This window comes from Triturus cristatus, chromosome 12 (genome assembly GCF_964204655.1).
Source record: "Triturus cristatus chromosome 12, aTriCri1.1, whole genome shotgun sequence".
Classification (NCBI taxonomy): domain Eukaryota; kingdom Metazoa; phylum Chordata; class Amphibia; order Caudata; family Salamandridae; genus Triturus; species Triturus cristatus.
The window spans coordinates 745,331,801-745,343,804 of record NC_140595.1 but is presented as its reverse complement, the minus strand read 5'-3'; the positions used below and the strand labels follow the sequence as shown (position 1 = coordinate 745,343,804).

At 48.8% G+C, this 12,004-nt stretch overlaps 1 protein-coding gene across 1 annotated transcript in view; it reads left to right on the top strand.

The window, feature by feature from the left end:
- Positions 1 to 12,004, top strand: part of LOC146782660 (extracellular calcium-sensing receptor-like) — a 115,046-nt gene that overhangs the window by 14,807 nt on the left and 88,235 nt on the right. The gene's annotated exons all lie outside the window — the stretch shown is intronic.

The window sequence follows — 12,004 nt, the reverse complement described above, 5'->3', positions numbered from 1 at the left end:
GTACATGGAGGACGCTCAGCATTGATGTCTGCCCTACATGGATCTGTCGAAGCAAGTCCACAGACTCCTCACTCAGTGCAGCAGGGGACACAGGGGCAGGGGGTGCGGTGCATGACACAAAGGAGACATGCTCCCGAACACGGGAGCGTCCACGGACCTCTGGGATGGGAGCCGATGGGAGGGTGGTGATGGTGGTGGTGGGGGCAGTGGCGGGGACAGCCTAGCTGGGGTTAGGTGGCTGTTGACACCCGCCTCCACAAGGGAGTCATCCTCTGAGCTGGCCCTCAGATGGGGTGGATAGTGCTGAGGACTCCTCGGTGTGGCTCCACTCGCCCTCTGTGCCACTGGGTCCCTCTGACTCCTTGCCTTCTGTCCGTGTCAGGCTCTGTGGCTCCTCCTGGTCCGTGGAGCTGTCCTCTCCTGTGGCCGTGGATGTATCTGGAATAGAATTCGGAAAAAAGAGAACAACATCAGTTACCTGCACTGAGTGCACACACCACAGTGAGTACATCACATCACAGGGCAAGCCCTGGCATCATCAGCTGAACACTGCTCAAAGTGCTCACACTGTTTAGAATAAGCAAATTGTCAGTCTCACCATCAACCATGGCACTCATATGCTTCCTGGACATGCACCCATATGTCTGTTGCATGTTGGATGCTAATACCCCAATGTGCCATCATGCACCACCTACACATTTGTTGGACATGCAAGTGAACATGTAGGAGTATGTCACTATACACACATCACATCTCTTGCCACTGACTCAGTACAGGTGTCAGGATGAAGGGATGGGCAGAGTCTCATTTCACATGCTTGTGATGCATGCCAGCAACACACACTATGATGTTCTCATATCCTGATAGTCAATGCTACAATGGGGTGCATGGAGCACATTTGAACACAATGCAGGATCACTCATAGCAAGTTAAATGCCATGGCACTGGCATGCCTGGAAAGTCAGTCAACACTGTCTCCTGTCACAGGGGCAGGGCATCCCGACAACAACAGTATGCACTGTGTCACAATCATAGCTCATCGGTAAAGCAAACTCTGCAGCTGACAAGTGCACTTGCCCATCCCCTGCAAACAACATATCCCGGACCCAGTAGACCCCACATCATACAAAACAGACATATGAGTCTCTGCGAACACAACTCCCTGTACATTAGCACATCACAGTCTCCTGTGCATGTAACACAGCTGCCTGAAGTGCACAGTTGCATACACCATTGTGCACTGTCAAGTGATCACACACCTATATGTCACACAGGTCTTGTCTCTCATAGTCACATCTCAGATGTCCTGCTGACCCTCAAACTCATGGACAACACAGTTGTACGGAAAAGGAAGCCATACCACAATGACACAGAGGCAGACACCTGAAGGCACATGTCACTAAGCACAAGCTGTAAGTTAATGCACAGTAGTGGGATTACACATTGTTTCTAAATGCCCTTGAGTAGGCATGACTGTCCAGGTCTATGTGAAACAGTGTTTAGCCCTGGACAGTAGTCAGGTGGCTAAGCAAGTGTGACACACTTGATATACATACTCCTGAGGCACACAGATTGGAGTCCCCTGTTGCATGTGTTTGTTTGAAATACCCCAGCCACATGTGGCGAGTCAGACCAACAATTGTAACACATATCAAGGGCACACAGAGATAACATGTCAGATCTCAGGCATTCTGTCAACAATTGACCCACCCATGAAACACAAAACAGAGTCACAGTAACAGATGCTGTCCGGAAGCTGAAGCATAGCTGACTGCAGGGACACAGTGCCCTAGTGACACAAGCAACACACTGTAGGGTCCACACCTGTGGATCAGATGAGGAGGGTGCATCACACAATTGAGGGACATGAGTATTGGACTACAAGGCCTACGTAATGTGGAAGTGTGACCAGGCCAAAAGACTGTAATTAGCATGTCAGACATAGTACACAGGTTAGGCATGGACTTACCCTCTCCTTGCTGCTGTCTGGCCTTCAGCTGCCCATCCAGGTCCGGGAAGACCACCTCCAGGATCCTTTGCATGTGGGGGGCCAGGGTCCAGTGTCTGCCCCTCCTGTGAGGAGGTGACAGCTTCAGTTGGACCCTTGCGATCCTCCGGGTCCAGCCCGAAGGTCCTGCCACCTCTTCTGGCAGTTGCGGATCCGGTGCTTGTAGAACCCCACCGATCGAACTGCCCGTGCAATGGTCAGCCATTTCTCCTGCTTCTGGTGGGCATCAACCTGTGAGGATGACAAAGTTAAAAGTCCATTAACACACATGGCCCATATTTGTGCTGCACACAGTTGGATATACATGTCGTCATCACAAACGAAAATGAGTTACACAGGTAGTGCACCCATGGAAAAGGACAAATGCCCTGCATGTCTGACATGTTAACAATGCCTGGGAAGTTGAAGCTTGCACAAATGCACGTTAGCTGCAGAACACCTGTTCATTACATGTACCTACACACTTTGGGGGATGAAAGTACTCAGTGAGTATGCTTGACACTGGTGTACACCCTGCTAGTACTGCTAGTCAGACAACATGCCCAATTAGGAAGGCAGTGGACTGCACACTCACCTGCTCCCCTGGTTTCCCATACAGCTTGCTGTACTGTGGAAGGAGCCCATCCAGCAGGGCCTGGTTCTCCTCCTCAGTGAAGGCTGATGCCCTCTCCAGAGTACATGCCATAGCAGTAGCCAGAGGATGCAGAGACAGCAGCAGTCGTAGCAGGGATGTGGTCCAGTAGCATGTAGTGCAGGCAAGTGAGCTCCCTGGGGGCAGCCAGCCTTATATCTGTGCTGCAAAGGCAGACTCTGTGCCATGTGTCCCAAGTGATAGATCCAACACAGTTGCATTCTATGAATCTGGCCAATCCATGGAAATGTATGACTCATATACGTCTTCCGCATCCTTCAAATCTTCACCTTCATAAAACCCTAGTTATTGCAACATTGTTGTAGGCATCCAACAGAATTTCCAGCGCACGTCTCGTACAAGTTTTGAATCTGCATCCGTCTCCATGACAGTCCAGAGCCAATGGGTGAGCCCGGCTCGGTCAACTGACTGTACAACGCGTAGTTTGAAAATACACATGCACCCGTCTCCATACGATTCAATGGCCAAGGCGTACGCCGGTCTCGGACCATGCCTGCCCGATGCGTATGCATGATAGTCACCTGCGTCGGACCTCATTGCAGTCAATGGCTAAACGTATGCATGGCTCGGTCTTGAACTGTGCAATGCATAAGCATTGTCACCCACATCAGACCTCATTGCAGGCAATGGCTAAGCGTACACATGGCTCGGTCCTGAATCGTGCAATGCGTACGCATAGTCACCCGCCTTTGGCCTCATTGGTGTGACTATTTGATGGCTTCAACACACAATTACTTGCCAGGGACTCAGGTACACACCTACCACACTACAGAATTGGCCACACAGTGTCCCATGGCATGTAAGGCTGCATTCCCTGTGTGTTTGGGGGGACAACATTTGGTTTGTTGTGTGGCACTTTTGTGCAGCCACTCCCAGGCTGTGCACGTGTTCATGGGGACAGAATCCTTTGTGTGTTGTGCACATTACCACTTGGATGTGAAACTGTACAGTTATGGGCATGAATCGTGGACACAGTTTCATGTTGGATATGTTTAGGACATGTCACATACACCCTGAGTGCTGGGGGTGTTGGCATGTACGTCACAGTAAGACCTGTAGCCACAATTTCTGATGTACACCCACAGTCTGTGTGCATGTTGTATCTCAGATGTGGCTGATCAAATGTGCCCACTGGGAGACAGTCTCCACATCCATGTGGTTTGTGCATCAACATTGATGTTGTGTGTGTGTCTACGAGATGCACATGTAGGGCCTGCAGAGACAACAGTGGCCACTACCTGTGGGACTCACGGTTGCCTTGTGGCGTGTACATGATATGCCATGTCATGCCAGTGTCCATGTGGCAATACAGGGACCCTGGGTATCTGCATGGCAAAGATCTGTTATGCGTCACAGCAGTACATAGGTAGGGTGACACAGCTCAGTGATTAGCCATTGCACTACTTCGGACTTATGTGGACATGTGGACTTGAGATGTGAGGTGATGGGCATGTAGGTGAGATATGTGTCCATGCCCAACAGCACACACCTCAGTACATTGTGTATTGTCATGATGTATCATGTGATATTTTGCTTGGTCATAGCCACATGGGTGGATGAACTGACAATCTTCCTTTGTGCATCTCTGTTCTGCAGGGCACCAGCTGTCCATAGACCGTTCCCAGACCTTGAAACCATGCAGGAACGCGACTGCATCCGTCGGTACCGCTTCACCAGGCCACTGATTGAGGAGTTGGCGGAACACCTGGCGCCACATCTGCTACCTGGCCAGACATACCCTACAGCACTGACCCCAGAGGTGAAGGTGATGGCAGCCCTGCACTTCTTTGCTACTGGTACCTTCCAGTACACTGTGGCTACTGCTGGTGGTATGTCGCAAACTATGTTTAGTCGTGTGCTACACGATGTCTTGGAGGGGATGTTGCATTTCCTTGACCTGTACATCAAGTTTCCTAGCCCAGGTCAACTCACTGAAATAAAGAATGCCTTTTATACACTGGGGAAGATGCCGAACGTCAACGAATCTATTGATGGTACACATGTGGCCCTGATACCACCACAGGCACATGAGCAGGCATACCGTAACAGGAAACATTTCCACTCCATTAATGCTCTGGTGGTATGTCTGGCAGACATGTGTATCACACATGTGTGTGCACGTTTCCCCGGTTCTGCGCATGATGCCTACATCATGAGGAGTAGTCGCATTGCAACGCTGATGTCACAGATGCCAGACCAGCATGCCTTGATTGTCGGTGTGTACTGACTGTTTACCATTATGTGTGTTTGGCAATGCTGTATTCCATCCTCCTTCAAAACTCTGCTAATTGTTCAATTGTTTGTGTGTAGGTGACTCCGGATACCCCAACATGCCGTGGTTGCTGACACCCCTCAGGAACCCTGTGACACCAGCCGAGATGTGCTACAATGAGGCACATGGTCGGTGCAGGAGGGTGATATAGCGGACATTTGGTCTCCTGAAAAGCCGCTTCCACTGCCTGGACAAGACCGGAGGGGCCAACCCATATGAGCCTGCAAAGGTGTGCAAAATTATCCTTGTATGCTGCATGCTACACAACATGGCAGTGCGGACTAAGTTGCCTCTCATCCAGGATGACGATGACCTACCTCCGCCACCTGTGGAGGATCCAGGTCTGGACCACGATGCCAGTGATGATGATGATGAGGGTGACGTCCGCACACAGCTCATCAACAACTTCTTCACCTGATTGTGAGTTTTAAAGGGTTGTCATGGCAATGTATGGTGTTATCCTGAAATGTGTTGTGCTGCTCTGTTGCTGTTTGAGTGTGTCTGTGTGCCACTTGACTGGATGTGTGCAGTGATGTGTCCATTCAGGTGGTCCACAATAGTGTAGAACTGCTAACTTATTTCCATGTAGGTTTCTTGTGACATATTTTGTGCATGTGTATTGCATTTCTCTCCTGTTCTGCTGTGCTTTTGACTCTGTCTTGTGTCTGTCCTTCCCAGGGTACTTTGCCTGTTGTTTGGTCAACACCGACCCCCAACACCCAGAATCCAACACCAGTGTGGGAGTTGTCAATTCCCATCAAGTGATGTGCCACACACCCCTGGACTTCAATTCTCTGACACTTTGTGACCGTGTGTCCACTGTAACGTACAATTACCTTGCAACTATTGTGGAATAAACATGTTGCTGATGTGTAATGAACCTGTTTTATGCTTTATTAGGTGCGTTGTCTGTCTTCCCACATCTGACTGACATTTGCTTACCTCACCTGTGGACTTGTTACCACTGACTGTGGATAGGTGTTGTGTCTGTGCATACCAATGTATTTCAGGTCAATATCATTGTGTGTGATGAGTTACAGGGAGATGGTGAGTATGTGTTGTGGTGCCAAAGTGGTGTGTCTCCCTCACATGCATCACATCACCATGACTCACATAATGGTGGTCACATTGTTGTAGTATTTGGCATGCACTGCGTTGTTTAGCAGATCAACATCTCCATGACACATGACAAGTTGGAATCACAACAGAGGCAAGTATTGTGTACTGGTGAGTTTATTTACAAACATGTGGGAGGGTAGTGCACAGGATGGTGGGTGCTGTACATTGGGTTTTGAATCCAAAGTTCACAGTAGAGTTGGAAGCGTTGGTAGCTGAAATGTCCAGAGTAAAGTTCACAGTCATCTGCTACATTGGACCAAAATGAACCCTCCATGTCATGTAGGTGAGTTGTGTCAGAAACAACAAGGTGAACGGGTTGCGCACAAAGAACATTGTCCAGAACAGGTTTAGAGGCCCTGGGGGATGTGCAGGGACATCTGTGTCTCATTTGTCCTTCTTCGGATGACCCCTCTTCTTCTTGGGGGGGATCCTCAGGTGCAGGCGTCTGCGGTGCAGGGGACTCTCCGCCAGAGTCATCCTCCCTCCCTGTGGCAGATGGTGTGGCAACAGATGTTGCGGCCTCACAGTCAGGTGTGGACATGTTTGTGCTGATCTGGCGGAGGCATAGGAGTATGTCCCGATGCACCGCAGTAAGTGCATCCCACGTTGCCTCCATGCGGGCATGGTGGGCAGCCTGCTCCTGTTGAATGTCCTTGAGGATCCCCACTACCTGGCCAAATCCTCCGGTGCTATCCTGGTACACATCTATGATGGGTGCCAGTTGGGGGTCATCAAGCAGTCCAGACCCCTCTGCAAGGCGCACCCTCTGCCTCCCACCCCTCCCAGCACCCCTAATCACACTGGCAGGACCTGCGGCGGCATGCACAGGTTACACTGGGACCCCTTGGGTGGTGTTGCTGGTGGTGTTGGCTGTAGCTTCCGGGGGGTCCTGTGTCCCTGTGCTGTGGGTGTTCTGTGGCATTGGTCTGTCCGTGTTGGCAGGGGTGCCCTGTCGGTTTCCAGATGCTGGAGGCGTGGGTACATGGTGTGCAGATTTTGATGCTGCTGGTGCTGCACGATGACTCACACCGGAGGTGCAAGGTTGTTCGTCGTCATCCTAAGAGGACAGAGACTAATCTACACCAGAGAGCTGAGGGTCTACCAGAGTCTGGGACTGGGACTCCACTTCATTTGGTGCTGTGCCCCCAGCACCACCTGTGTTTGGAAGAGACACACAATGTAAGTTATGTTTCTACAGGCATCATGACATTTTCTACTGTACGTCTGGATGCCTGCCTGTACACTGCATTGTCCAGGGTTGTCACGGACAGAGATTGATATTGTTGTGGCACAATGCCCAACCAAAATGAAACATTTCAATGTGCATGTCGAAGTGCGTGCATGCCCAGCTCATGTATAGATTTGTCTGTACATGGCCATTACTACTCAAGGGCCATCACGTTGCTGACACAGGTGTGTCATCCCTGTACACATATGAGCTTTAACAAGGACATACGTGTATTCCACTGAGGATATGTTGTAAGATTGGGGCATGTGTGGTAGCTGATTTAGCTAGTCTTTGTGTGCCACATTGGTGTAGTGGTACGACATGGTCACTGTCAAGTATGCCTGTGATCTCTTTGGAGGAAGTGTTTTTTTACAGTGTTCTTAGGTCTCATCTCATTTCATACAAGTGATGATGTCACCATTGTTAATGGGTCTGGTGCTGAGTTTTGTACGTGCTTTTGTGATTTGACTTGTCAATGTTCTCCATGGTGGCATGGATTTGGCAAGGTAGCACTCTGGCTTTTCAATGCTCCTAACAGTGAGGGCCGGTGGTGTGTGTGTTGCAGTTTGGCTGCTTTGAGTAGCATGTCTCCTCCAATGCAGTCCAGGTTAGACCTTGTGTCTACAGTGTCTATGTCAGTGAGTGGTGTGTTGTGTGAAGGATGCATATGTTTCAGCACAATGTAGGAGTGGAATGCAGCTCACAACAGCACCGAGTGTGAATGAGACCATGCTATGGTGTCGGCTATATTGATATGTCCGTTCCATTCACTGTCAGATGTCCCCTGTCAATGATGTATAGGTGAGTTCCTGTGTGTTTTGTGCAATGTACCATATATGGCTCTCCACACTTGTCATCTGCAAGACACACCTCCCCAATCAGGCCAGGGGGCACCTAGGAAACTGCATCCCCAGACAATAAGTTTGAACAGATGGTTGCAACGTCTGTGTGTGCGACTGGGTTTTGTTTGGCCAGTGCATATGTGTGATTGTCAGCCACATCATTTCTGAGGCCCAAGTGTCAGACTCCTTGCCCGGGCATCATCTTTGTGAGTGACTGGTACCACGTGTGCAATGTGTTTTAGCATAGAAGGTGTGTGTATGGCCAGCATCGGTGGTATTTGTTTACAAATCAGGGCCTCCTTCTCTCCCAGGCCAGTTAACCCATCATGAAGCGTGCCAACATTGCAGTGGGTGCAGGTTAACTTTCAGGATGTCAGTCAGGGCAGTCCTGTTGTTTGTTGGTGCCCAGTTCCCAGCATGGCCTTGTGCTCCCCACAACAGAGCCCAGTGTCAGACATCTTGTCAGTACATTCCCACTCCCTGTGAGGCGAGCATGGTTCAGTGTGAGCTTGCTGGGTCATGTGGGTGGGTGGGGAATGTCTGTGACTGTAACTCCCATCATGCTCTTGGCTACACCCTCCTTCCCAGCATGCCCGAACTTCCTACCTTTTGACTCTGCTTGCCTGTGAGGGGGTGTGACTGCAATGGCAAGATGGCTGACTGTGCAGTCCTGGTGTTTGTTGGTGCCCATTTCCCAGCAGGGCCTTGTGCTCCCCACAACAGAGCCCAGTGTCAGACATCTTGTCAGTCCATTCTCACTCTCTGTGAGGCGAGACTGTTGCTCTATTCTGATGATCTTGTCTACCAGCACTTTTAACTCATCATCTGTGAACATTGGATTCTTCTTGGGGGGCGTGGTGATGGGTGGTGGTGGTGAGTGATGTGTGTGTGAGGGTGGGTTAGTGTTGGTTTTGCTAGCTGTATGTGTGTGTGCTTTTGGTGAGGTGCTAATGGTGTGAAAGTTGTGTGATGGGTGAGTTGTGAGTGTGTCTGTGGTTGCTGTGTGATGGTGTTTTCTGCTGGCTGTTGTCTCCTATTTGCAAAGGATCATGGTAGTGATTGATGTCCTTTATATAGGTGGAGTTGTGGGTGTGTCTTTGTTCCAGGTTTTCTTTTTATATATTTATTGACTTTGTCATTGCTTGTTTGGTCCTTTTTTGTCTTTTTTCCTTTGGGTTTTCTAGGCATGATGAAGATGTTCTTCTGACTGAGACGGACGCTGATGTTGGCTCGTGCGGGCTTCTCCGGCTCGTTCACGCTGACTTCCTTCTGTGTTTCATACGCGTCAGTCGCAAAAATCTATTGCTTGAGGTCCCTGTTTTCTGTGCGTGTCGGTCATGCGGCTTGGGCTCCATACGAGTCGATCTGGGTTTACACGCATTGCATCGTACTGCACGGATCGGACATCGCGGGTACATGTCGGTCGGGTTAATTCCTGGTACGTGTCGGTCAGTGCAACTCGCGTCGGTTTTCCGGGCGAATCACTGTTTTCCCTACGGCTCGGTCATACGGCTTGTACTCCGTATGTGTTGGTTGTAATTCACACGCGTTGCATGGTACTGCACGGGTCGTACGGCGCCGGTCCGTGTCGGTCGGTCTCCGTTCCGGGTCCGTGTCGGTCGATACGTTTTGCGGCCGGAATCGGAATCAGCCCATAAGTGTTCAGTGTGATTTACAGAGAGCACTCTAGGGAGAATTAATAGCATCAGGAATCTATTTATCTCTGTAGACTTGTAGGTTATGGGTACTAGTCAAACTGACTATAAAATTATAGTTAACAAATGGAGTCATGCTAGAATCTGTATTGGCATGATTTTTGTTCATCATATCAATTAAGCCTGGGCTAAAATTCCGTTCCGCTCGCGGAAATTGCGATAGTTTGACATTTTCGCGTTCCGCGGAGAGCGCGAAAATGTCAAAATGTCCGCAATCCGCATTTTACCGGAATTTTTTGCTTGCTCGCGCTGTAAAATAATACATTCTCGCGTGTGCGCGATCGCCTTACCTGAATCCCCGCGTTCGCCGACAAGTTTTCCCGATCCGGCCGCGTTCTCCACAAGATATTGGATTGTTGGTAGCCATTTGCGCTGTCTCGCGACAGTTCGCACCCGCAGTAACGTCATGCGTCGTGCGATCACGTCTTTCTTCTCGCGATCATGCACAGCGAGACAAGTGAAAACAAGATGGCCGCGCCCGCGAGCAACCGCATGGGTAAGTTGGCGAGCCGCGACTACGCAGAAAATACCGCGAACGGGCGGGAAAAAAACTTCCGCATCTTCGCGATATTTCCGCGTGTTTGCATAGAGTTTTAACATTTTCGCGATAATTTCCGAAAGTGAATTTCGCAAATTCCGCCCACCCCTAATATCAATAGAAACTCTCAATTCTTCTTTTGTATGCTGACGACTCTCTTCCAGGCAAGAACACCTTAGTAAATCTATCTTCATAGCCTGGGGCCTTTAAACAAAAGAGACAATAATTCAAAATCACCACTGAAGGCAAAAGTGACCAATTATTCCTATCTAGGTATCTGGTATGCTCTACCACCATCTTGTTGCCATCAGCTGGCTAAATCCAAGGGGACAACTAGGATAACAGTTATGGGGATAAACAGAAACTCGTGGAAAAGCTACTTCAGCTCCACAGGTTTTCCCATCTGTGCTAACTGAGGCAGATTGTGTCAAAGACAACTTGTGGGCTTATTTATTGGATTTTGGCATAGGGCAATGCAGCAAGGCACCTTGTTATGTTGCCCTAGGGCAGGAATGCACTGTATTTAAGCTAAGCCTAATGCCAATGTAGGCACTCTTTCACCATGGTGCAAGGGTGTCTCTGTTGCATGCAGGATTGTTTTTCTGCAGGAAGGGGAACTTTCTTACACAAAAACAATCCTAAGAGGCGTTTTCCTCTTTCTGTGTGCTGCACAATGCAGATTTGGGGCTTCCCCAGCGTTACATCACTTTGTAAATCTAGGGCAGCGTCAAATTCCATGGGTGTTGCTTGGGAAAACTCATCACAACGCCCATGAAAAGCCGCCAGGGCGCAGAGTAAGGCAATGCATCGATTTGCGCCGCGTCGCCTTACTCATGATTTATGAGGCCACTTGAAGCCACACAGGGTGGCTTTGTGTGGCTTCATAAATTGAAATGAGAGCCCTGAGTTACTATTGTACCACTGTACGTGGTGCAAAATTGATGCCTTCAAACACAGCTCTTTATCAAACAATTAAAATTGCACTTAGCTACCGGTTATATATATATTTTTAAAGCAGAATTGACAGCAAGAAAATCTTCAGTATTATAAAAAAAAGATTGATGTTGCAGTGCTCAGTGCGTTGAAAAAGTGCTCTATTTACAAAAACACACAAACATTAGATTACAATCTGCATAAGGCTAAAACTAAAGAAATAATAAGTGACACAACAAATATTTTGACCCAAGACCTCCATCATAACCTTGATAGAAAACTCCAATTATTACTATAGAGTCACTTATGCCAAAGTAGATGTTTCAACCCCAATGTATAAATCATAGGATGATCATCAGGGCAAGAAACACAATTGAAAGCCTCTGAGGTGGGTGAAAGATGAAGAGAGAAAGGACACAAGTGAGAAAATAGTGCAGGGAAATAATGTGAAGTGATGTTAATAAAACACAGAAAAAGGCAACTCAGATATTGCCACAGGTTACAAATCTGGTCTATGGATGGCTGCATTTCATAGATTGCTACCTTGGCACATGTGCTGGTACTGTTTAACTAAACAATCAAGTCAAATATAGTCCATCTCTAAAAAGCACCTCATTTACCAGCAATGCAAGAATAAGACGTCTGCCACTTCCTAATCACATGTTCCTGAGTTAAACAAATAAAAGCAGACACTCTA